The sequence below is a fragment of the Myotis lucifugus genome, unplaced genomic scaffold, assembly GCF_000147115.1.
Source record: "Myotis lucifugus unplaced genomic scaffold, Myoluc2.0 scaffold_168, whole genome shotgun sequence".
NCBI lineage: Eukaryota > Metazoa > Chordata > Mammalia > Chiroptera > Vespertilionidae > Myotis > Myotis lucifugus.
Genome location: NW_005871216.1, coordinates 2,180,009 through 2,186,768, shown reverse-complemented (window position 1 = coordinate 2,186,768; position 6,760 = coordinate 2,180,009). Strand labels below are relative to the sequence as shown.

The 6,760-nt window shown below is 45.8% G+C and overlaps 1 long non-coding RNA gene across 1 annotated transcript in view; it reads left to right on the top strand.

The window, feature by feature from the left end:
* LOC111827457 overlaps positions 1 to 6,435 on the top strand; it is a 41,935-nt gene extending 35,500 nt beyond the window's left edge. Inside the window, exon 3 of the long non-coding RNA XR_002831046.1 lies at positions 6,362 to 6,435. This is a non-coding gene — a long non-coding RNA (uncharacterized LOC111827457). The remainder of the gene's footprint in view (positions 1 to 6,361) is intronic.
* Positions 6,436 to 6,760: the final 325 nt, after the last annotated feature.

The window sequence follows — 6,760 nt, the reverse complement described above, 5'->3', positions numbered from 1 at the left end:
TATACACACACACACACACACACCACACACTCTAGAGGCCCGGTGCACAAATTTGTGCACCAGTGGGGTCCCTGGATCTGGGCTGCGGGATCGGGCCGAAACTGGCTCTCCAACATTCCCCAAGGGGTCCTGGATTGTGAGAGGGCACAGACCAGGCTGAGGGACCCCACCGGTGCATGATCAGGGCCAGGGAGAGATGCGGGAGGTAGGCCAGCTGGGGAGGGACCGAAGGAGGGCTCCAGGGCATGTCTGGCCCATCTTGCTCAGTCCTGATCGACCAGAACCCAGCAGCAAGCTAACCTACTGGTCAGAGCGTCTGCCCCCTAGTGTCAGTGCACATCATAGCAAATAGTTGACCGGTCCACTGTCTGCCCCCTGGTGGTCAGTTCATATCATAGCAAGTGGTTGAGCGACTTTAGCATATCATTAGCATATTATGCTTTTATTGGTTGAACGGCCAACCGGTGGACCGGATACTTAGCATATTAGGCTTTTATTATATAGGATATATATGTTTTTTATTGATTTCAGAGAGGAAGGGAGAGGGAGAGAGAGATAGAAACATCAATGATGAGAATCATTGATCGGCTGCCTCCTGCACGCCCCCTACTGGGGATCAAGCCTGCAACCCCGGCATGTGCCCTTGATTGGAATCGAACCTGGGACCCTTCAGTCTGCAAGCCAATGCTCTATCCACTGAGCCAAACCAGCTAGGGCAAAAGGTCCTTGTTCTTATCCCTCTGCCACTTGCAGACATATATTCACAAACACTTCTTTACTTACATTTACATTTTTATATTATGTATTTGCATTGTGTCTACTGTGATCTAAGTTTCTTCACAAAGATTTATTTTAGCTCTCACAGCAATTCCAGTGAGGTGCACATAGTAGATATATACATATTTGATATTTCATCTATGTTTGGTAGGGACCTATCTTGTGCCAGGCCCGCTTCTAGGTGATGGAGTACCACGAGTGAGTTTGGAGTAGACAAGTCTGATGGTAGGAGGTGAATAATCACAGAGTTGCAGATGGAGATAAGTGCTGGGCAATAAAATGAAGCCAAGTAAGAGGCATAGAGAGCGCCAGGGAGAGGCCTCCTTGGTAAAATGACTTTGAGCAGACACTTGCAGTGTGGGTGGTAAGAGTATTCCTTTAATTTCAATGTTGTTTTGTGTGCCCTGTATCAGGACTACGGTATTCATTCCCTGACAACTCACCTGTGCACCCCTCCCTGGAACTGACCTCAATGGAAGGAGCTACTTGGACCATGTTTTGCTCCCACTCTCTCAATAACTGGTTGATGCATGGGTACAAAGACCCCTTGTCTCAGTGGGGAATAATTGTGAATGGGTATCCTGGTGGGCAAAGGGGACCCTATCACTGGTAGAATGCAGAGTCTGATTCAATCAGTGGTGAATGGAAGACCAGTGGAAAGGAATGCACTAACTATTGCTACATCTCAGGTATTCAAGAGGTTTAAGGAAAAGAGTAATTATAAGGACAATGGAATTGGATGGTTGAGTACAATTAATGCATCGGAAAAAGATATGAAAACCTGGGTTGATTAATCACCACTATATGCAAAATGTGAAAGTCAGAAGTCTTACTTGACAGCATGTAGAGAGACTCTCGTGTACTGCAGCCAGAGAGCAGGAAAAAACTGAGGCGCAGGCCCAGAACTTGATTACAAAGGTTCCAGGGCTCTAGAGAAGCCTGAATTCTCAACCATGGTGAGCCAGCTAAACTAGGGTCAAGACCCTGATTGGGAAGAAAAGGAACCCTGAGATCTGCGGTAGGAAAAATGATAGCTTATCGGTATGAGGACACTCTCCTTTCATATAGGATTTAGCATGCTGGGAAGGACCTCAGGAGATGATACAATGGATCACAGAACCTTCCCAAAATATGTTAGCCAACATTGACTGGATCAAGTATAGTCGATAAAATGGCCATGACAGAGGGTGAAAGGGGGATCAAAACAAAGTGGGCATATTAGAGTGAACATGCAGGTAAGTCTAGAAAACCCACCAGTCAATTACGTTTTGTGGGAAGACACTCCACTTACCAACACAATAGGGAGTCACCTGGACAGAGGAGAACCAGCATTGTTGAGAAGCGCAGTTGCCTGTCCTACATGGATCTGAGCTAACGGTAGGAGAAGATAGTATCACAGAACGGGCTTCCTGATAGCAATGGGAATGATAGAATTCCCAAATAATAGGGGGCACTTGGTGGCACATATTCTAGTTACAGGTCTACCATTTCTGCTTGCAGGTCTTTGGCAGAAGCACCATCCAAAGGTTTACTGAGTGTTTAATCCATCAACAAGAGGTTCTGCATAATATCATATTACACTAAGGAACCTACTTTATAGCAAAGGAGGGATGACACTGCCACATGATGTGATCCATTGGTCCTGTCATATCTTGTATGACCCAGAAAGTGCCACCCTGATAAGGTTATCGAATGGCTGTTTGAAGAATCATTTAAAGAGCCAGACTTGAAAAGTTACCTTGCAAAGGAGCCCACCTTCTAGGATGCATTAAACATGTTACATCAATTACCAATATATGATTCTATGTCCCCTAAAGGTAGAATTCATGGGTCAAGGAACCAAGGACTGGAAGTAGGAGTGTCTTGCTTACCATTATTTCTGATAATCAACTTGGAGAATTTGTACTTTTTATTCCCATCCCAGACTCTGTAGATTTAGAGGTCTTGGCTCCCAAAAGAAGAAAACTTCTACCAGGGTACATTCTAGGAATCCCATTAAATTTTAAGCTATAACTACTTCCTGGTCACCTTGGGTTCTTTATGACAAAAGACCAGCAGGCAAGGAGAGGAATGACAATCTTCGTCAGGGTTTATTAATTCTGATTTTCAGCAGGTGGTGGGGCTACTGTTATACAGTGGGGGCAAGGAGGGTAGGTTTGACACCCAAGAGATTCACTGGGGCATCTTTTGGTACTCCCAACTAAGACTTGCCCAAAATTGATAGTAAATGGATAAGAAAAACATGACAGCCAGGGGCTCAGGCTCTTCAGGAATGAGAATCTGGATGACCCTTGTTCTCCCACATGAACCACCCAGATCCATGGTCGGCAAACTGCAGCTTGTGAGCCACATGCGGCTCTTTGGCCCCTTGAGTGTGGCTCTTCCTAAGCCTTAGGAGTATCCTAATTAAGTTAATAACAATGTACCTACCTATATAGTTTAAGTTTAAAAAATTTGGCTCTCGAAAGAAATTTCAATCGTTGTACTGTTGATATTTGGCTCTGTTGACTAATGAGTTTGCCAACCACTGACCCAGATCAACAGAGGTGCTAGAAGGTGAGGGGAATGTAAAACAGGTAAGGAGAGGGAAATGATGCAAACCCATTGCCCCCAGAAAAGCAACTGTAGTGGCATGGACTAGTGGTGGGGATTAGTTCATCCCACTATTTTTCCTTTGTACGTTCTCCTGGAAAAAGAAAACAACCAGAATCCAAGAGCGTTGTTCCCAGTTGAGTTGAAGTTATTATGTAAAGCAAGTGGATCCGACAGTACAATGGAAGTGCTGTATCCCCAGTTATCCATTTAGGACCCAGGCTCCCAGCTCTCAGGTATCTAATGAGTTTCCAAGCTAGGGGATTTGGGGAGTGGGAAGGAGCAATGGGCTGGATGCAAGAACACCTAATTGGTCTTTAGTCCCAGTCCCTGTGATTCAAGGATGTGGGAGAGCAAACAGCCATCACTTGAGAGACTTGCTCAATGCTGGATGAATCAGTTCCCTCTATTCAACAAAGAAACCAAGAATATGGGAGAGGTGGGAGTCAGAGGTTGAATCACCACAAGTCACAGAGTAGATTTGCAGTAAGCGTGGGATTTGAGCTCAAGATTTTAATTCAAGGCCCCAGGTCATTTTGTCATCCTGGAGGGGTCTTTTCAGCTCCTAGGCCTACTTTCTGGTTTCATGCTGGAGGACACTGAGGCCCTGGCTAGCTAAATGACTTGTATGAGATCTGCAACCAGGTCTTCTGACTCAGGGACTCGGATTTGTTCTGCGATACCCCATTCAGTGCAGTTCCACGTGCAAACCATGTTAGCTGGATGTCCTTTGAAGTAGGTCTTGAGGAATTAAGCTGTAAAAAACTACCCAGTACCACCTCATTCACCACCCACGTCTGCCTGACTCCTGAGGCAAGGCTCTTTCCATTGTGCCAACTCCTCCCTATGTTAGTAATTGGGAGTGAGGACTCCAGCACAGGTCAAACAGCCACCATAGGTGTTTGTTTAATAAATGTCTTCACTGGAATGTAGGTAAAGGGGTTCTGAGACCCATTGCCAATGTGTGGAGGAGGGTTTCCCCCCACACCAATAAGGAATTCCTGGGCACCAGCAGGATGTCTGAGAACTCAACTCAATTCTGACACTGTGTACCCAGAGATAGAGTCAGATTCCAGAGGGTAAAGGTTCAGTTCTCCAAGGCCGCCCCCACCCTCCAAACTTCAGACACCAGTACCAAGCCCAGATTGTTGCCTAGGCTTCTGACCTACTTGCTATAGATTGGAGGTTGCCAGGACACCATCCTTGGGTTTGATTAATTTGCTAGAGCAGCTCACAGAACTCAGAGAAGCTCTGTGGGAACCCCACAGACATGAGAGAGTCAGAGACTCCACATACATGAGAATTTCAGCAACAGAAAGGGAAAATGAAGTATATATGACATTCTGAGCTGAGGATGAGATAAAGCATCTTGAGGCTTCAGAAGGGAGAAAGGTCATTCATAGGACTACAAGGAGAGATGTTCAGTAATTAAAAGTTTACCATGTGCTATACATAGGTCATAAAAAGTTATTTCTCGTGATAACTCTTATTATGGGGCAAGACCGCTAACTTAAATTCTGTAAATTCTTTAAGCTTAAAATAATGCACAAGCCAAAGTGGCACACCTTGGGGGTGGCAGGGGGTGGGGGTGGGGGCTGTTCTGAACACTAGCTACTCTGGTTTGAATCTTCACTCTCTCTTTGTCCTCAGGCTGTCTGAGTTCTTTATGTTTGCCCTGTTGCCATAAGTGCCCAGGTTCCATCCTTGGTATTGACCACTGGAATCCTGTTTGTCTTCCTTTTTCACACCCACTCCAAGTGCCCTCTGCCCTTCCCCATGCGCCTCTGGATCCAGGACTGGGCTTCTGCCTTAGTCATGCAATTCTTGTCATGCACGCAGACATTCTGTATTCCTGGGGCCCCAGTTCAAATGAACCTGCACATTCTGGCCATGCTTATTAATAGAATAATAATATAATGTATAGTCAACTTTTTGTTGTTGTTAATCCTCACCTGAGGATATTTTTTCTATTGAATTTTTAGAGAATGTGGAAGAGGGAGGGAGAGAGAGAGAGAGGGAGAAATATCAATTGGTTGCCTGCAATCCAGGTACATGCCCTTGACCGAGAATCAAACCTGAAAGCCTTTGGTGCATGGCTGACATGCTAACCAATGAGCCACATCGCCCAGGGCATGAATAGTTAACTTTTATTGAGCATTTACTCTGAGCATAGGGCTTTGCCAGGAGCTTGTATCTATCATCTCATTTAACTGTCATAGCAACCCCTTTTACAGAGCAGGAGATTAAATCTCCAAGAGGTTAAGTAATGTGCACAAGGCCACAGTTCATAATTGGAGTGAGTTTTCTTCCTTGGGCTGTATGGCTTCAGAAGCTCTCTTTCCAAGCCCAGTAACTGTGAATGGTTCCTGCAGAAATGTGTTCTTTACTGTATCCTTAGTTTCCAAAGCCAGTGGCTGGCATGTAGTAGGTACCCAGTGGAGAGTTGTTGAATAATTACTCAATGAATCCCACAGAGCTTACCACACCCCTCAGAACCCACCCTCCCAGTATTGGCCCAGCTGCAGGTCCACATGCAGACTCGGTAGCCAGGCCTACACCCCTGGCTGCTTGCCTCTTGGAAGCTTTTTTTCTCTTTCTGTTGCTGGAAGAAGTCTCTACTTCTCCTCCCACACTGTGGAGACCTCTAGATCTATGATGACAAACCAAAGCTAGCCTCATAATTTGTATGTATCCATTGAGACCCAGGGTGATTCAGACAGGGCCTGAGCCAGGCACGCAGCACTGGGCCACTCCTCCCAGCTGTCCTCTCCCAAAACATTAGCTGCCATTGACAGAGCCCTTCCTAAGACGCCGGGCTAAAGGCTTTATCACATTATTTCCTCCTTTAAAGATTGACTCCTTTAAACAATCTTGGGAAATGGGCATTTGTACCTCTTTTTTGCAGATGAAGGAATTGAAGCTCTCAGAGATGGATTCACTTGCCCCAAATCACACAGTAAGTGGCATCAAACATCTCTTATCTGTTACACAGGAGATGGAGACAGTGTCAACGGGTTTGCCCCGGAAAAGACTTCAGTGTCCAGAAGACAGAGATAGAAAGCAGGGGAGAGAAGTCCCACCTTGGCATTGCACCATCTTAATCTCTTCGGAATCTGGACTCAGGACAGCATCAGGCTCAGCATGCGGCAACGCCAGCTGCTCCCCTCTCGCACTCCCCGTGGGGGGCCCCTGGGGTATGTCGTATTTCTCTCTGACATTCTTGGAATATTTTATGATTCATTCTTGGAGTATCGACTTTTTAACTCTTTTCCCATGGAAGAATTTCTCCTTCCCTTGCTGCAGGCCTGTGTGGAAACTCACAAAACTTATGTGAACAAAAAAGTGGGACCCCCTTTGGTGCTTTGTCTTCTGTCCCTGCTGTAAGGGTGAC